Source organism: Rana temporaria, chromosome 1, assembly GCF_905171775.1.
Source record: "Rana temporaria chromosome 1, aRanTem1.1, whole genome shotgun sequence".
In the NCBI taxonomy this organism is placed as follows: domain Eukaryota; kingdom Metazoa; phylum Chordata; class Amphibia; order Anura; family Ranidae; genus Rana; species Rana temporaria.
In genome coordinates, this window is record NC_053489.1 from 661949741 (window position 1) to 661969261 (window position 19521).

The window sequence follows — 19521 nt, forward strand, 5'->3', positions numbered from 1 at the left end:
TCCACTGTAGTTCAAGAAAAAACAAATGGGAGGCGATGGACTCAAAACTTTGTATTTGTCAATCTTGGGGTAATGGTTGGACTTGATTACCGAACTTTGGCAGCTCTACCCCCAACGCAGAGGTTCATCCCAAGGGACATATCATTTATTGTTGATAGAAATTGGACAACCGAAAGATAAAAGGTAGCAAATGCATTTCTGTTACAAACAAGTGGCCACTACCCCCACCTATAATTGATCTATTGCAGCAAGGAGCACTGGAAGGGTGACGTATGTCAAACAAATACAAAGATTTCCAAGCCCAAGCTTACCAACCAGCCAGTCAGTGGCATCACTAGGGTTGGTGTCACCCGGTGCGGTAAAACATGGTGTCACCCCCCCTCTGTCTAGGCTGCCCAGCACCAAGCAGGCAGCGCACGGGCACGGGGCGCACCCCAAACCAGCCCCTGTAAATGATAGTATAGGGCAGTATAGTGGCAGGTTAGGGTAGTATAGAGTGGTATAGTGGCAGGTTGGTGTAGTGGGTGGTATAGGACAGGTTAAGGTGGTATAGGGCATGTTGGGGTGATATAGGGTAGTTTGGGGTGATATAGGGTAGTTTGGGGTGGTATAGGGCAAGTTAGGGTTGCATAGGGCAGGTTGGGGTGGTATAGGGCAAGTTAGGGTGGTACAGGGCAGGTTGGGGTGGTATAGTGCAAGTTAGGGTGGCAAATGGCAAGTTGGGATGGCATGGGAAAGGTTGGGGTGGTACAGGGCAAGTTAGGGTGGCATTGGGCAGGTTGGGGTGGTATAGGGCAAGTTATGGTGGCATAGGGCAGATTGGGGTGGTACAGGGCAAGTTAGGGTGGCACAGGGCAAGTTGGGGTGGCATGGGAAAGTTTGGGGTGGTACAGGGCAGGCTGGGGTGGTACAGGGCAGGCTGTGGTGGCACAGGGCAGGCTGGGGTGGTACAGGGCTGTTTGAGGGGGTACAGGGCAGGCTGGGGTGGTATAGGGCTGTTTGGGGTGGTACAGGGCAGGCTGGGGTGGTACAGGGCAGTCTGGGGTGGTACAGGGCAGGCTGGGTGATACAGGGCAGGCTGGGGTGGTACAGGGCAGGCTGGGGTGGCACAGAGCAGGCTGGGGTGGTACAGGGCAGGCTGGCATTGCACAGGGCAGGCTGGGCATGTCAGCTAAAAAAAAAAATGGGATGGTGTCACCCCTCTAGCGGGTGTCACCCGGTGCGGACCGCACCCCCCGCACCCCCCTAGCAACGCCTCTGCAGCCAGTGACCTGTCTAACAATAACATGCATTAAGAACATGGGTTTAATCTGCACACATTTGCAAATGCATGCGTAAGCTACCGGCCCCGTCAAGGGTTTGCCCTTCCAGGGCTCCTTGCTGCAATAGACCAGTTATAGGTGGGGGCAGTGGCCAGGCCACTTGTTTGTATTTTGATTATATTGGTCAGGCAACGCACTGACATCTTTGCTGCCATAGTGCTATGTGCTGGGTGTTCAGCGTGCCCCTGTAGCTTTAAGGAGGGATGGGCTCCTTCCAGGCCACCTGTCCTCACTTATCCATTAAAATGCATGTGCTCCCATTGTGGAGACCCAGAAGTCAGGGTTAGGGACTACACAAAACAGGGTGCCTTGACGGGCCTGTAGCTTCCGCATGTATTTGCAAATGTGTGCAGAGGAAACCCCTGTTCTTAACCACTTGCCGACCGCCACCTGTACATTTACGTCGGCAGAATAGCACGACTGCGCAAAGGGACGTACCCGTCACGTGCTCGGTGTCATCTCAAGGAGAGGCAGAACGGGGAGATGTAAACAAGGCGGTTCTGCCTAGTGACAGGACAGTGATCTACTGCTCCCTTTGATCGGGAGCAGTGATCACTGTTCTGTCACTCGTAACCCAGCCCCCCACAGTTAGAATCACTCCCTAGGACACACTTAACCCCTTCCTCGCTCCCTAGTGGTTAACCCCTTTCCCTGCCAGGGTCATTTACACTGTATCCAGTGCATTTTTTAAGTAATAGAGTGGAAATCTTGCAATAGGGACCCCTGAACTAGTGAGAACCAGAGATTCCCTTATATTGGAGGGATTTGCTCTTACTTCCTGTTTTGGTTATGGGACAGGAAGTAAAGGGAAATCTACCCTGTGGGATACAAATGTCAAAACAAACCTAACAGAGGCATTATCCCTCCAGTACTCCATGCAAAATGAGTTTTACCTTTATTTCTACTTTAACCACTTAAGCCCCAGACCTTTAGGCAGCTAAATGCCCAGGCCAGGTTTTGCGATTCGGCACTGCGTTGCTTTAACAGACAATTGCGCGGTCGTGCGACGTGGCTCCCAAACAAAATTGGCGTCCTTTTTTCCCCACAAATAGAGCTTTCTTTTGGTGGTATTTGATCACCTCTGCGGTTTTATTTTTTGCGCTATAAACAAAAATAGAGCGACAATTTTGAAAAAAATTCTATATTTTTTACTTTTTGCTGTAATAAATATCCCCCAAAAACATATCTAAAAAAATGTTTTCCCTCAGTTTAGGCCGATACGTATTCTTCTACCTATTTTTGGTAAAAAAAATCGCAATAAGGGTTTATCGATTGGTTTGCGCAAAATTTATAGCGTTTACAAAATAGGGGAATAGTTTTATTGCATTTTTATTAATTTTTTTTTTTTTACTACGAATGGCGGTGATCAGCGATTTTTTTCGTGACTGCGACATTATGGCGGACACTTCGGACAATTTTGACACATTTTTGGGACCATTGTCATTTTCACAGCAAAAAATGCATTTAAATTGCATTGTTTATTGTGAAAATGACAGTTGCAGTTTGGGAGTTAACCACAGGGGGCGCTGTAGGAGTTAGGGTTCACTTAGTGTGTGTTTCAACTGTAGGGGGGTGTGGCTGTAGGACTGACGTCATCGATCGAGTCTCCCTATATAAGGGATCACTCGATCGATGCAGCGCCATAGTGAAGCACGGGGAAGCTGTGTTTACATACGGCTCTCCCCGTTCTTCAGCTCCGGGGGGAAAGATCGCGACGGAGTGGCTATAAACATATAGCAGCGCCGTCGTCCCGGATCGCTCCCCGCCAACCGCCGCATGTCCCGGATCGGACCCCCCACCCGCTAGAAGGCAAGGACGTACATGTACGCCCATTTGCCTGTACGTGCCATTCTGTGGACGTACATATACATGCGGCGGTCGGGAAGTGGTTAAAGTGGTTGTAAAGGTTCCCATTTAAAAAAATAAAATAAATAACAAACATGTCATACTTACCTCCACTGTACAGTTAGTTTTGCACAGAGTGACCCGATCCTCCTGTTCTGGGGTCCCACGGCAGCTTTCTAGGCTCCCCCGTGCAAGAGCTAACCCCCTCTGGGGGGTTACCTTGGGTGCACGCTCCCATGTCATACACTCAGCGTCCATAGCCACCCGCCTCTCAGATCATTGAATTTGATTGACAACAGTGGGAGCCAATGGCTGTGCTGCAATCAATCTATCCAACGAAGAGCCGAGAAGCCGTGGAGAGAGCGACGCGGGATCACGCCCATGGAAATTTGGGGCTCAGGTAAGTAAAACGGGGGGGGGGGGGGGGCTGGGGGCCGGACACTGCAAGGTGTTTTTTCACCTTAATGCATCCTACACAAAACTTTACAACCCCTTTAAGACCATTGGATTGGTCACATGACTGGGCACTGTCAAATGGTTTCAAGAAGAAGGAATGCTCTTTTGCTAATATGATACTACTGAATGTTGAAAATAAGGTCTTTTTTTTAAACACTACAGGTTGGTTATAAATAAAGCCCTGTAGCCCTGCTAGCAACGTACACTTGTCAACCCAGAAAATAGGACCCCGGATGCAAGAGCATGGGCAATAAATGCAATATTTATCACTCTTCTCTGCTATCCCCGTGAGCCTGGCCTCATACGACGAAAGGGAACCTTCCATCTCCAGGTAACAGGAAGGTCAGGAGCTCCCACAGGGAGCCAAGACTTGTAATTATTTAGGAATATTCCTTGCCTTAGACCTTTACTGGAATCTGAAAAGTCCTGAAGCTATACTCATCTTCTCCAGTGTTACTGGATCAGAAAAAAATTCCAATGACTCTTTCCTAGAGCCAGAGAGGAAATAACTCAACTGTAGGAATCTAAAGTAGAGTCAGGAACGGTTCACTGAAGTACATTGGCTCTATGAGGATGTACAGCGGCTCTGAGGATAAATATAAACCATATATGAGGTTCTCGCATCTGTTAGGTAAAAGAACTTGTGTGGTTGAAGCCCATGGGCCGGATTCAGATACCTGAGCGTATCTGTCCGGCCCGCGTAACGTATCTCCGATACGTTACGCTGCTCTAACTTTGGGCGCAAGTTCTGTATTCATAAAGAACTTGCGCCCTTAGTTACGGCGGCGTAACGTATGTGTTGCGGCGTAAGGCCGCGTAATTCAAATGGGGATGTAGGGGGCGTGTTTTATTTAAATATGTGTTGATCCCGCGTTTTTTACGTTTTATTTGAACGGCGCATGCGCCGTTCGTAAAATATCCCAGTGTGCATTGCTCTAAATGACGTCGCAAGGATGTCATTGGTTTCGACGTGAACGTAAATTACGTCCAGCTGTATTCGCGAACGACTTACGCAAACGATGTAAAAAATTCAAAACTCGGCGCGGGAACGACGGTCATACTTAACATTAGCTACCCCTCATATAGCAGGGGTAAATATACGCCGGAAAAAGCCGAACGCAAACGACGTAAAAAAAAAACGCCGGGCGGTTGTTCGTTTCTGAATCGGCGTAAATCCTCATTTGCATATTCCTCGCGTAAAAATACGGAAACGCCACCTAGCGGCCAGCCTGGAATTGCAGCCTAAGATCCGACGGTGTAAGACACTTACACCTGTCGGATCTTAGGGATATCTATGCGTAACTGATTCTCTGAATCAGGCGCATAGATACGACCGGCGGAACTCAGAGATACGACGGCGTATCAGGAGATACACCGTCGTATCTCTTTCTGAATCCGGCCCCATGTGTGTATGTTATAAGATTTAAGTCAATGGGAAAATAACTGTTGCATTGTGGAACACTCAGTTCTTGTAAATAGAAACACAGCTTGAGACTGACAAGCTCAAAGTTCCCAGAGGAATCAGATCTTTCTTCCATAATGAGAAGCTATACTAATGACAGCGCTACGCTTCCTATGTAATAAACCGCAAATCCTTACTGTCACATAATTTGGTTGTTGGCCGAGTTGATGAGAGGGCTTCCATTGTGGCTCTGGTCTGAGAACCTCTGGATGTGGTGACAGAGGTACAAGGCTCAAAAAAGCACGGGTGCAGCAGTGTAGACAGGAAGCATGCAGAACAAGGTCCAGTAGCAGGCTGAGGTCAGGACCGGGAAGTAGGCAGAGCAAGGCTAAGGAGCAGGCTGAGGTCAGTACCAGAGAAGCAAGCAGAGCAAGGTACAGGAGCAGGTTGAGGTCAGTAGCAGGGAAGCAGGCAGAGCAAGGTCTAGGAGCAGGCTGAGGTCAGTACCAGAGAAGCAGGCAAAGCAAGGTCCAGTGGCAGGCTGAGGTTAGTACCAGGGAAGCAGACAGAGCAAGGTCAAGGAGCAGGCCAGGGTAAGTACCAGGGTAGCAGGCAGAGCAAGGTCCAGGAGCATGCCAAGATCAGTACCAGGGAGTCAAGCAGAGCAAGGTCCAGGAACAGGCTGAGGTCAGTACCAGAGAAACAGGCAGAGCAAGGTCCAGTGGCAGGCTGAGGTTAGTACCAGGAAAGCAGGCAGAGCAAGGTCCAGGAGCAGGCTGAGGTCAGTACCAGGGAAGCAGGCAGAGCAAGGTCCAGAAGAAGGCAGAGGTCAGTACCAGAAATGCAGGCAGAGCAAAGTCCAGGAGCACGCTGAGGTCAGTACCAGGGAAGCATGCAGAGCAAGGTCCAGGGGCAGGCTGAGGTCAATATCAGAGAAGCAGGCAGAGCAAGGTCCAGAGTAAACAACAGAATATCAGTAAGCAAAAGCAGGAACACGAGTCACGGGAAACATGAAGAACATCCAGCAATTAGCACACACCACAGGATCGCTTTTAAATAGGCAGCTTGGCACAAATGCTCCTACATGTTGCTGGATATTGGCCTGAGCTTGTCTGTGTATGTACTGATGCATGTGAGAAACGCACATTATCGTGCGGAGTCCCTCAAGGATCCCCCCTGTCGCGGGTGTTATTCAACATCTATCTTCGCCCTCTTTTTGAGATTATTAGCAGTCAAAAACTGCTCTACCACTCATATGCAGACGACACGCAACTATATTTCCGCATTTGCAATAAAAAGGATCATCACCTCAATCTAGAGACATGCCTCTCTTTGATAGAGGACTGGATGACAAAGAGTTATCTTAAACTCAACGGAGAGAAAACAGAACTTCTCCTGTTTCACGCCAAGCGTATGAATCAACCTACAACAACTTGGACTCCCCCGCCCATTCTGGGCAAAATCATCACCCCTAGCGCCAAAGTCAAAAGTCTCGGGGTCATCTTTGACTCTCACATGACATTGGACGCACAAATAGGGTCTGTAGTCAGCGGATCTCACTATCTGCTGCGCCTACTACGCAGACTTACTCCTTTTATTCCCAAGGAAGACATATCGGTCGTGGTGGGAGCTATTGTAAACTCAAGATTGGACTATGCAAATGCCCTTTACCTCGGACTCCCCAAGTACCAAATCGCTCGTCTACAAGTCGTTCAAAATACGGCCGCTAGACTTGTGACTGGGAAAAAACCTTGGCAATCAATCTCACCTTCACTGAGAACCCTTCACGGGTTACCAGTAAAAGACAGAATCACTTTTCAAGCACTCTGTTTAACGCATAGATGTATCTATGGGAATGCCCCCCAATATCTATGCGAAAAAATAAAAGTTCATAATCCCAATCGCGTTCTGCGATCCACCAATCAAAATCTTCTCCAGATACCGAAAGCCAACTACAAGTCCAAAGGAGAAAGGAAATTCGCGGTCCAAGGGCCTAGACTATGGAACGCTTTACCAACCAGCATTCGGTTGGAGGAGAACCACTTGACGTTCAGGAGAAAGATCAAGACTCATCTCTTTTGATACCAAAGAAGAAAGGAACAACAAGTGCCCAGAGGCGATTAAGTTCGCATGTGCTGCACTATATACGTTTTCATTCATTCATTCATTCATTCATTCATTCATTCATTCATGTGCACAAGCCCTAGCTGCACGGGAATGAGCATTAGCTGTATTCATTTCCTGACAATTACCTTCCTAATAAAATAAAGTAAAAACCACGGTTTCACCAATAAATATGTGTCATAAATAAATGATGTCAAGTCATCTCTATTACAGTATTAAGTTGCCTATTGGATGTGACGTCACCGCGCACCGCTGCTGCCGGGCTCGCAGCCTGTGTATTGTGGCACGGCTTAAAGTCACAGATGAGTTCTTTATTTCTTAAGTGTTGGGATTAAAATATTTATAATGAAAATGCAATATTTCAATGCTAATATAGAATAGGAAAATACTGCGCTAACCTAATAAATTGACAACCAAATTATAAAAATAAAAAACACAGCAGCACTTGAGGGTGGGATAACACATCAAGGAATGCAAATATTGTAAATGAGCTGCTCTCATAAATAAAAAAAACAGTGACAGTGATAAATTATTACATACACCACTCAGAAAAATGTGAATGATTAGATGATCTCTAGGAAATAATCCAAAAGTCCATATACAGTAGATGAATATGAAGCCTCAGTGCAAGCCACCACTAATCAATATAGATGGTAGATGATAGAAGGGTTGAACGCTCATTAATGAGACCACCAGCAAAACGTGCACCACCACCTTATAAATTTCCTGCTTACCAGAGGCAAGCTATATGATGCCTGTATCTCATTCCGGATCTGCGTCCAGCACCAACCATTGTATACCCAAAAATGAAAAAACCCTCGATAGTGTAATTCAAACTAGGTAAAGGGTTTATTACATTTAAAGATTGCACTTACAAGAAACGAAGGATAAAAACGTCCATAAAATTGTTAGGCTGGCCGGCATGCAGACACCCATCCATTCACGATGACGTCAGCGTGTCAACTTCCCGAAGTACGTTTCGTCACAGAATGACGTCGTCTAGTGGTACGGGCGATGCACTGACTCATCGCATCAAATACTAAAACACAGAACCACACCCCGATATGAATCCTAGGCAGCAGGTAGAGCTAAAATAACTGCCTCACATGATGTGTGAATTTAACCCAAGAAGCTAGAAACCTAAAAATAAGGAACAGGAACATATTATAAACTAAAAAAATATTTTTCTTTTCTATATATAACGCAAAAACTCTGTGCCACTTAGTGGAACAGGGAAAACGGACATGTTATAATTCAACTGTGCCTCCAGTGGCCAAGAAAGGGCACAACATCTAATAAGACATGGAGTGTAATATATATATATATATATATATATATATATATATATATATATATTGTAAGGGTTAGCTCGGTAGCGGGGTGTGTGACCCCTTGGATGGGTTCACTACACACTGAATTTATACAGACAGGCAGTCGAAGACGGTTGAAAACAAAGATTTTGGTTTATTCTTCCATCTTACTGGAAACAAGTGCAAGCATCCAAACAGCATAAACAAAATCAAACATAAAATAAACCCTGGCCACTTGGGTCGTCTATCTTCACCACACAGGAACCTATCTATGGAGTCTGGCACAGCCTAGTGCTGGGCAGACACTGCTGGTCATACAGCAGAAAAACAATAGTCTTTTGATTTTTGTCACACAGAAAAATCAGTCACCTCCTCACCTCCTCAGAAGACTTTCAGCTACTGCTCTCTTTCACTCAGAGAGCCTCAGGATGCAGCAATTTGTGGTAATCCTCTGGATTACTTATAGAGGCCTTAATTGCCTCATTAAGAACAGCTGAAGTTTTCCAACGCCCTTAGACCTTTTCTGGCTACTTTTGCAGCCGACGCCTAATAACAATTGGCGTATTGTCTAAACAAGGCATAAATGTATGTCCCGTCTGTGACAATACCCACAGATTTACCTGACTTCCTGTCACAATATATATATATATATATATATATATATATATATATATATATATATATATATATATATATATATATATATCACATAATCCCCTGTATCATATGGTGGAACAAGGAAAAACACAAACCATGGCTGGTGGGAGGGGCTGGCAAGGGCTGTGCAAAGCTTCCAAACTTATGAAGCAATGGTAATGTCCACATGTGATGCTGAGCCACCATGAATAAAATAATTCCAATCCAGTGAATAAAAGGGGAGGGCCAGGAACAGTTATGATGCAAGGCCAGGAAATGGGGTGGACTCTGTATGACTTGCTGCTGCTTCTAATGCACTTTGTGAAAAGCTCACCGTGTGCGGTGAAATCAACGTAAGCTATTTCGGGGTAGGAGAGGTGCCTGTACAACTGTGCAAGATTGAATGGGGGGGTTAGGGTTCAGCGAAAAACTTACAATAGACTTATTTCTACAAGACTGAAATAAGTGTAACACACCCCTGAAGGAGCCACTAAGTGAATAAGCCCTCTGGCACTAATCTGGTATATAGACTGGTGGTATTACCACTTTTTAACACCTTAGCACACCCCCACCCAATGAGTTAGATAGCACCATGTAGAGTAGAAGCTGCAATTCTATTTACAGCCGCTGAACAAGAATATGTAATGACCCCTAACACTATACAGCTGTCTGATAAGCGCTTACTCAACTTTCCTTGGGGGTAGGACTATTGCTTATATTCTGTTTTAATAACATTTTTTAGTGGTAATGCACTAGGTCAGTGTGCCCTCCTTTCTTTTTCTCTTTGTTTTGAGACATCTATGGTACCTGTCTTATCCAGAGGGTGAAGACAAGGATAAAACTTGCCTTTGAGGAGGGCGTTTGTTTTTGTTTTTTTGCTGTACTATTTTCAAAGCCCTGAGTGGCCCTGATACTTGAGTGCCACTTTTCGTTATTGGCTTGGGATAATATCACGAATGTCACGTCTACCCAAACGCACCTGTATGACAGGGACAGTGTTTAGCGCCAGGGAGTAGGGAGTAGGGTAAGAAAAGGGACACGCCATGTTTCCTGGGTTGAAAGTGTAAACCAGCTTTACCCCTCAGTTCTCCTAAAGCAGGGGTCTCCAAACTGCGGCCCGAGGGCCAGATGTGGCCCTTTTCTAGCCTTTATGCGGCCCTTGGGGCACAATTCCTTCCACTGATCTGAGGCATTATTTCTCCCACTGACACCAACAATGGGGCACTATATCTTTTACCGATACCAATGCTGGAATACTACTCCTACTAATAGGGGGAATACTCTTCCTATTGACCACCAACCCTGAGGCAATATTTATTCTCACTGATGCAGAGCCGTGACATTTTCTGCCCCAGCTGGCCACAATCTGTCCCTCCTAAAGTCTGAAGGACAATAAAGTGGCCCTTTGTTTGAAACGTTTGGAGACCCCTGTCTTAAAGCATTGTTTTTGCCTAATCCCTTATTGTAACTGGGAAATTCTAACTCAAGTCTTCTTACTAAGAGTCTATGGGCCAGATTCACAAAAGAGATACGACGGTGTATCTCCTGATACGCCGTCGTATCTCTGTGATCCGCCTGTCCTAACTATGCGGCTGATTCATAGAATCAGTTACGCATAGCTAGCCCGAAGATCCGACAGGTGTAATTGACTTACACTGTCGGATCTTAAGGATGCAATTCTATGCCGGCCGCTAGGTGGCGAGGCCATTGCGATCGGCGTAGAATATGCAAATGACTAGTTACGGCGATCCACGAAGATCCGCGCGTTCGTCGCAATCCCGTACGTCGTCGCTAGTCGTTTTTACCCGTCGCAAAGTTACACCTGCTTTAACATGGCTTATCTTTAGATCAGCCATGTTAAAGTATGGCCGTCGTTCCCGCGTCGAATTTCGTTTTTTTTTTTTTTGCATAAGACGTCCGGGAATACGAAACGCCGTAACGCACGTCACATTTCAAAAAAAACTTCGGGGCGCCGTAATTTCGCGCAATGCACGTCGGGAAATTTGAACACGGAGCATGCGCACAACGTTCGGCGCGGGAACGCGCCTAATTAAAATGGTGCCCGCCCCATTTGAATTAGGCGGGCTTGCGCCAAGCGCATTTACGTTACACCGCCGCAAGTTTACAGGTAAGAGCTTTGTGAATCAGGCACTTACGCTGTAAACCTGTGGCGGTGTAACGTAAATCAGATACGTTACGCCACGGGGGAGCAACTTAAATGTCTGTGAATCTGGCCCTATGTTCCTGGGACACCGATATATAAAGTTTGTCAACAATTAATAAGCGCTCTGTACTATTCGCTTATTTATCTGTAACATGCTCTCATTATGAGTTCAATATACACAAATTTGTACGACTTGGTACTGTACCTGGAGATGCATTTGTCTTCATCGTCTTCTACTGTGTTACTCTCTTTTTCTTATTATGTGACTTCCTTCTCTTTGGAAAAAAAATATTTGTTTCTTCTATAGTAAATATTATGAAACTAAAACTTGCACTTAGCTAATGGCTGTAAGATGGACATTGGTAAATGTAAGGCTCCATTCACACCTAGGCGTAGGGCGTACAGGCGTTTTTACAGGCGATTTTTATGACGTTTTTGTCGCGCGTATATGCGCGTTTGTGCGCGTTTTCGCACAGTGGCGTTCGACGTTTTTGTACTTTGTCTTTTTCCATATTAGCCAATAAGAAAAATGATCATCCCTGACATCACTTGTTGCTCTCCTAGGAATTTTTTATTCCTCTTCCTGGGATTTCAGCAACACAGGCGTCAAAACGCTTGTACAAGCGCGTGTTTACGCGCAATACGCGCGTATCAGGCGTTTTACATTGACTTCAATGTAAAAAAAAACGCTCAAATACGCGCATATCGCGCGCTAGGAGCGACAAAAAAGGGTCCGGAACTTTTTTGAGCTACAGGCTACAGGCTACAGGCGTTTAGGCGTTCAGATGTGAACCATCCCCATTGCCTTTCATTACTTTTCGTCCCTCTGGCGTTTGTGCGCGTCGCGCTACAGGCGTAAAAACGCCTAGGTGTGAATGGAGCCTAAGGAGCCCTAGTTTCTCACATCAGTAGACAGCTACTTCTGCAGTTTTGATTACATTTCGGGACGTCTTCTGACTCACAGAGGTTGATTTACTAAAGGCAAATATGCTGTTTACTTTACAAGCATAGATCTAGCAGTAATCCACACTGGTCTGGAAACTTTCTCTCTTCCTCGATCCTTTGGTTTCTATAGGGTGCCCACCTGAGAATGCGTCCCAGCTCTGCAGGCTAGTGTCAAGTGGAGTAAATGGGCTAAACGCCAATGATGGCACAAATGTTAACACTGTTTAATCTGATAAAATAAGCTTTCCGCGTGACTTCCTACCTGTCATCCACCCGCCCAAACACGTTTCGTCCAAGAAAAGGGCTTTATTATGGAGATGCATTAGAGCAGCAGGATAACAGGTGGAAAGTCATGCTGTGAACCTTATCAGAATAAACTGTTTTACCATTTATGACGTCATTGGTGTGCAGCCCACAAGGGTAGTTGCACTTTGTAAGGGAATTTGACCCAGAAAGTAGTAAATGTGGTGAAATTTCACGCTGCAAAGAATATCCAAGTATGTCCAAAGAAAATATCACAAAAAAGGGGCGCTGATCACTGTCTTCTACCGGCGGGGATGACTTCCCCCGCCCGCTCCCTCCCCCCTGCCAGGGAATTTGACCCAGAAAGTAGTAAATGTGGTGAAATTTCACGCTGCAAAGAATATCCAAGTATATCCAAAGAAAATATCACAAAAAAGGGGCGCTGATCACTGTCTTCTACCGGCGGGGATGACTTCCCCCGCCCGGTCCCTCCCCCCTGCCAGGAGAAGACAATGGATCGGCAGGAGGGATTCTCCTGTCAATTGTGTACCCCCATTGAAAGAAAGTCCTGGATTGACCTCCTAAGTTCTTTTAAACTGAAGTGGTCTTTTGATTTTAGCTCCAGTGTTTCATGGCTACCATTAACAGCTGATGGATTGATTTTACTTGTTGCTTGTTTTTTTTTCTTCTTTCCTTTAATATTCATGATTCATGACTCCTGATTGGTGATGATAATGTAGCTTGTAACTCATATGTGCCCCTCATCTGTTCCAGATTTCCTCAAGATGGGCACCATGGCGCAGTGTTGATATTACCGTGCCCTGCATCGCCCCACGTCCTCCCTGACCCACCCATGACATCTGGTCACCCTTTTTTCTCTTTCTGTGACAGGCCCAGTTTAATCACTGGCGGTTCTGTGCAAAGCTGTTTTTCCTTTACCCCCCGATGCCTCGCAATGAGTCTACAGGCTTTTATGACCCTCACAAGTTTCATTTTTATAGGCCTCTCTCTCTCTCTTTTTTTTCTTTCTTTTTTTAGGCCACTTGTAAACTCATTATAAAAGTGCCCCCTGGGCTGTTTGCAATAAAAAAAAAAGAACTTTTTTTCCCACATCGATGTCTGGGAGCTCACAGTGTACTAACTTTTTCTGCATGCTTTATGTGAAAACTCAGGGTGGGCTTTGTAGGTGTTTTTTTTTTCTTTCCTTATTTAATACGAATGGATGGAAAACGTCTAGAGAAGTTCAAAGTAATGCAGAAGCACCTTCTGACCTCAAAGGTATCGCGGCATTAAAAGCCCTGGTATTGACATCTGTGCAAAATAAAATAAAAAAAAAGTTTTTTTCCAAAGTTATTGGAGAAAAAGTTTATATAGGGGTATGTTTTTATATAGCAATTGCTAACAATTTATAAGTATATACCTAATCACTAACGATGTTTTAGTATATCCCTAATCACTAACAATTTATAAATCTTCCCCTAATAAATTACAATTTATATACATTTATACCCCCTAATCAAAACAATGTATAATTCTACCCGTAATAAATAATAAATTGTGTGTATATATATATATATATATATATATATATATATATATATATATATACACACACCTGATCACTAACAATTTATAAATCTTCCCCTAATAAATTAAAATTTATATATAAACCACTAATCACTGTACTAAAGTACAGTGTTTACATAATCACTAACAGTTTATAAATATTCCCCTAATCATTATTCACTAATGCTTTATAAACATACCTCTAATCATTACTAATTTATAAATATACTCCAATTGCTAACAATTTATAAATATGCCCTAATATCCCTAATCACTAACTGTATATACAATATATTTTATTTTATTTATTACAGGTACATTTTACAGGTACAGGTAATTAAGGCAGTCACAATTGTAAAATATACCATGATCTCTAACAATTTATAATAATATACCCCAATCACTTGCTATTTATAAATATATCCCTAAGCACTAAGGGGCAGATCCACAAAGAGAGTACGCCGGTGTATCTAGTGATACGCCGGTGTACTTTCAAATTTCCCGCGTCGTATCTTTGTTTTGAATCCTCAAAACAAGTTACGACGGCATCTGGGTTAGATCCGACAGGCTTACGTCTTCGGATCTTAGATGCAATTCTTCGGCGTCCGCTGGGTGGCGTTCCCGTCGTATTCCGCGTCGCGTATGCAAATTAGCTATTTCCGATGATCCACGAACGTACGAGCGGCCGTCGCATTCTTTTACGTTGTTTCCGTTCGGCTTTTTTCGGCGTATAGTTAAAGCTGCTATTTGGTGGCGTACGCAATGTTAAGTATGGCCGTCGTTCCCGCGCCGAATTTGAAAATATTTTATTTTGTTTGCGTAAGTCGTCTGTGAATGGGGATGGACGTAATTTACGTCCGCGTCAAAACAATGATGTCCTTGCGACGTCATTTAGCGCAATGCACGGCAGGAAATTTAGGGATGGCGCATGCGCAGTTCGTTCGGCGCGGGGACGCGCTTCATTTAAATGAAACACGCCCCCTACTCGCCGATTTGAATTACACGCCGCTACACCGTGAGAGATACACTACGCCGCCGTAACTTATGGCGCAAATTCTTTGTGGGTTCAAAGATTTAAAAAGTAAGTTACAGCGGCGCAGCGTATCTCACATACGCTGAGCCCATGCAATTCTACGAGGATCTACCCCTAATTATTTATAAATGTACCCTAATCATATTCAATTTAAAAACTATTTTAGGTATATTCCAAATCATTAACATTTTATAAATATATCCCTAATCACTAACAATTTATAAATCTTACCCTAATAAATTACAATTTATATACATTTATACCCCTAATCAAAATAATGTATAATTCTACCCGTAATAAATTATAATTTGTGTATATATATATATATACAGTACAGACCAAAAGTTTGGACACACCTTCTCATTCAAAGAGTTTTCTTTATTTTCATGACTATGAAAATTGTAGATTCACACTGAAGGCATGAAAACTATGAAGTAACACATGTGGAATTATACATAACAAAAAAGTGTGAAACAACTGAAAATATATTTCATATTCTAGGTTCTTCAAAGTAGCCACCTTTTGCTTTGATTACTGCTTGGCACACTCTTGGCATTCTCTCGATGAGCTTCAAGAGGTAGTCACCTGGCGCAGCACCCCATCACTCTCCTTCTTGGTCACATAGCCCTTCCCCCGCCTGGAGGTGTGTTTGGGGTCATTGTCCTGTTGAAAAATAAATGATGGTCCAACTAAACGCAAACCAGATGGAATAGCATGCCGCTGCAAGATGCTGTGGTAGCCATGCTGGTTCAGTATGCCTTCAATTTTGATTAAATCCCCCAACAGTGTCACCAGCAAAGCACCCCCACACCATCACACCTCCTCCTCCATGCTTCACAGTGGGAACCAGGCATGTAGAGTCCATCCGTTCACCTTTTCTGCGTCACACAAAGACACGGGGGTTGGAACCAAAGATCTCAAGTTTGGACTCATCAGACCAAAGCACAGATTTCCACTGGTCTAATGTCCATTCCTTGTGTTCTTTACCCAAACAAGTCTCTTCTGCTTGTTGCCTTTCTTTAGCAGTGGTTTCCTAGCAGATATTCTACCATGAAGGCCTGATTCACACCGTCTCCTCTTACCAGTTCTAGAGATGTGTCTGCTGCAAAAGGTGGAAGAACCTAGAATATGAAATATATTTTCAGTTGTTTCACACTTTTTTGTTATGTATAATTCCACATGTGTTCATTCATAGTTTTGATGCCTTCAGTGTGAATCTACAATTTTCATAGTCGTGACAATAAAGAAAACTCTTTGAATGAGAAGGTGTGTCCAAACTTTTGGTCTGTATTATATATATATACACCTGATCGCTAACAATTTATAAATCTAGTCCTAATAAATTACAATTTATATATAAACCCCCAATCACTAACAATTTGTAAGTACAGTGTTTACATAATCCCTAACAGTTTATAAATATTCCCCTAATCATTATTCACTAATGCTTTATAAACATACCCCTAATCATTACTAGATTATAAATATACTCCAATTGCTAACAATTTATAAATATTCCCTAATATCCCATATCACTAACTGTATATACAATATATTTTATTTTATTTATTTTATTTATTAAAGGCACAGGTAATTAAGGCAGTCACAATTGTAAAGTATACCCCGATCTCTAACAATTTATAAATATATGCCCCAATCACTTGCTTTTTATAAATATACCCCTAAGCATTAATTATTTATAAATGTACCCTAATCAAATACAATTTATTTTATTTTGGTATATCCCAAAATATTAACATTTTATAAATATATCCCTATTCTCTAACAATTTACAAGTACAGTATATACATAATCACTAAAAGTTTATAAATGTTCTACTAATTATTATAACAAATTCCTTATAAATATACCCCAATTACTAATAATTTCCAAATAAATGCCAAGCTTTCATTTTCATGCCTAAGCCTATTTCTGACATTTGGTGTTTACAAGTTAAAATCCATGGGCCAGATTCACGTACTTGCGCTTTGGCGTAACGTATCCCCTTTACGTTGCTCCGCCGCAAGTTTTCATCGTAAGTGCTTGATTCACAAAGCACTTGCGTGTAAACTTGCGGCGGCGTAGCGTAAAGCCGTCCGGCGCAAGCCCGCCTAATTCAAATGGGGCGGGGACCATTTAAATTAGGCGCGTTCCCGCGCCGAACGCACTGCGCATGCTCCGTTTTGAAATTTCCCGCCGTGCTTTGCTCGAAATGACGTCGCCCCGACGTAATGTTTTGAATGGCGACGTGCGTAACGTACTTTCGTATTCCGGGACGACTTACGCAAAAAAAAAAAAATTGAAATTCGACGCGGGAACGACAGCCATACTTTAACATGGGCTGTCTAATTTTACACCACCTAAATAGCAGCCGTAACTTTGCGACGCGAAAAGCCGACTAGCGACGACGTAAGAGAATGCGACGAACGCGCGTACCTTCGTGGATCACCGTAAACAGCTAATCAGCATACCCGACGCGGAAAACGACGCGATCTCCACCCAGCGGCGGCCGAAGTATTGCATCCTAAGATCCGAAGGCGTACGAAGCCGTACACCTGTCAGATCTTAGCCAAATGCCGTCGTATCTTGTTTGTGAATTACAAATTAAGATACGACGCGGCAAATTTGAAAGTACGCCGGAGTATCAGCAGATACTCCGGCGTACTTATTCTGGGAATCTGGCCCCATATTTTTTGCTAGAAAATGACTTAGAACCCCCAAACATTATATATATATATATATATATATATATATATATATATATATATATTTTTAGCAGAGAATAAAATGCGTTTGTGTAAGTCGTCCGTGAATAGGGATTTACGTCATTTACGTCCACGTCGAAATCAATAGGCCCGTGCGGCATACTTAGCCACAATGCACACTGGGAAATGTAGGCGCCCGGCGCATGCGCAGTTAGGAAAACCCGTCAAAAACGTAAGGTCAAGCCCCATTAACATAAAACACGCCCCCTTACACACATTTGAATTAGGCGCCCTTACACCCGCCTGATTTAGGCTACGCCGCCGTAACTTAACAGGCAAGTACTTTGAGAATCAAGTACTTGCCTAGCTAACTTACGGTGGCGTAGCCTAAACACGCTAAGCTACGCCGCCGCAAGTATACACCACTCTACCTGAATCTACCTATAAGTATTTTTTTATACGCTTCAGCCAATCAGGTTACTGATAACCAGAATCAGTGAACCTGATTGGCTGAGACGGCCGTCAGTCTTATCCAAGGGACGTAGCCCACCTACGTTCACTGGATAAGACATCCGGGAGCTGAAGGGCTGTACTCGGATAGCCTACCAGAGCCAGTGGCTCTGATAGGCACTTCCGCACAGCCAACCAGCTGCCGATATTCAGATAGCCGGCGCCCAATGTCCGGTTATCTGAATAGGCTGGCCACAATAACATACACTCATGCAATGCATGAGTGTATGTTATTTGCACAGCGCTGCAAATTTTTTTTTAAAAGCCTTAAAGGGCCCGTTATGACTACAGGGGGGGGGGGGGGGTGGCGCCCGGGCGCCCCCTATGGACGGGCCGCAACTGGAGCCCAGAGTTTGGTTTTAACATGGAAATTCAGCCAAGTTTACACTTTAGAAGGAGATGCTTTATTCAAATTGAATGTCTGAAGTTTACAACCACTTTAATCACTAGAAAATGTATAAATATATCCCTAAGTGTATATTCCAACTCATATCTTCATGCACAAATCCCCCCTCCCCCCAACCTAATAAATAACTGTCCCCTAGGCAGTTTCAAAGAAAAGGTAATATTCACCTTCAGTCAGGAGCTCACCCTCCCAGTACCTGTTCTACACCACAAGACATCTTCAGCCTAAGTAAGTAAGTAAGTAAGGCGCAAAGATTGGAGCAATCCTTGAGGAGAAGGGAGCCCGGAGTTTGGGTTTAACATGGAGATCCAGCCAAACGTAATGCTTGGGAATGGGTGAAAGGGCAAGTGTTAGGGCAGTCATTGAGGGGGAAAGTGGAGCATGAAGTTGGGTTTTGACATAGAAATGCAGTCAAAATGTATTTTAAATTTTGGAGCAAGTCGGCACACTTTGAGGCCCCGTACACACGTCCGAGAAACTCGACGAGCAAAACACACCGTTTTGCTCGTTGAGTTCCTTGTGAAGCCGCCGAGGATCTTGGCGAGCCAAGTTTCCTCATTGACTAACGAGGAAATAGAGAACATGTTCTCTATTTGGCCCGACGAGATCCTTGTTGGTTTCCTCGGCCAAAAGTGTACACACGACCGGGTTTCACGGCAGAATACGGCTCCGATCGAGTTTCTGGCTGAATTCTGCCGAGAAACTCGGTCGTGTGTACGGGGCCTGACACCCTTGTCAAGTTCTTAATGTCTTCTCCTCACTTCCTAACCAGTGCTAGTATTCTGGGAACATCTATCCCTACCCTTATAAATAGCATATGAGGCATTCTTAACTCCGCCTGCTGTATGTTCCCA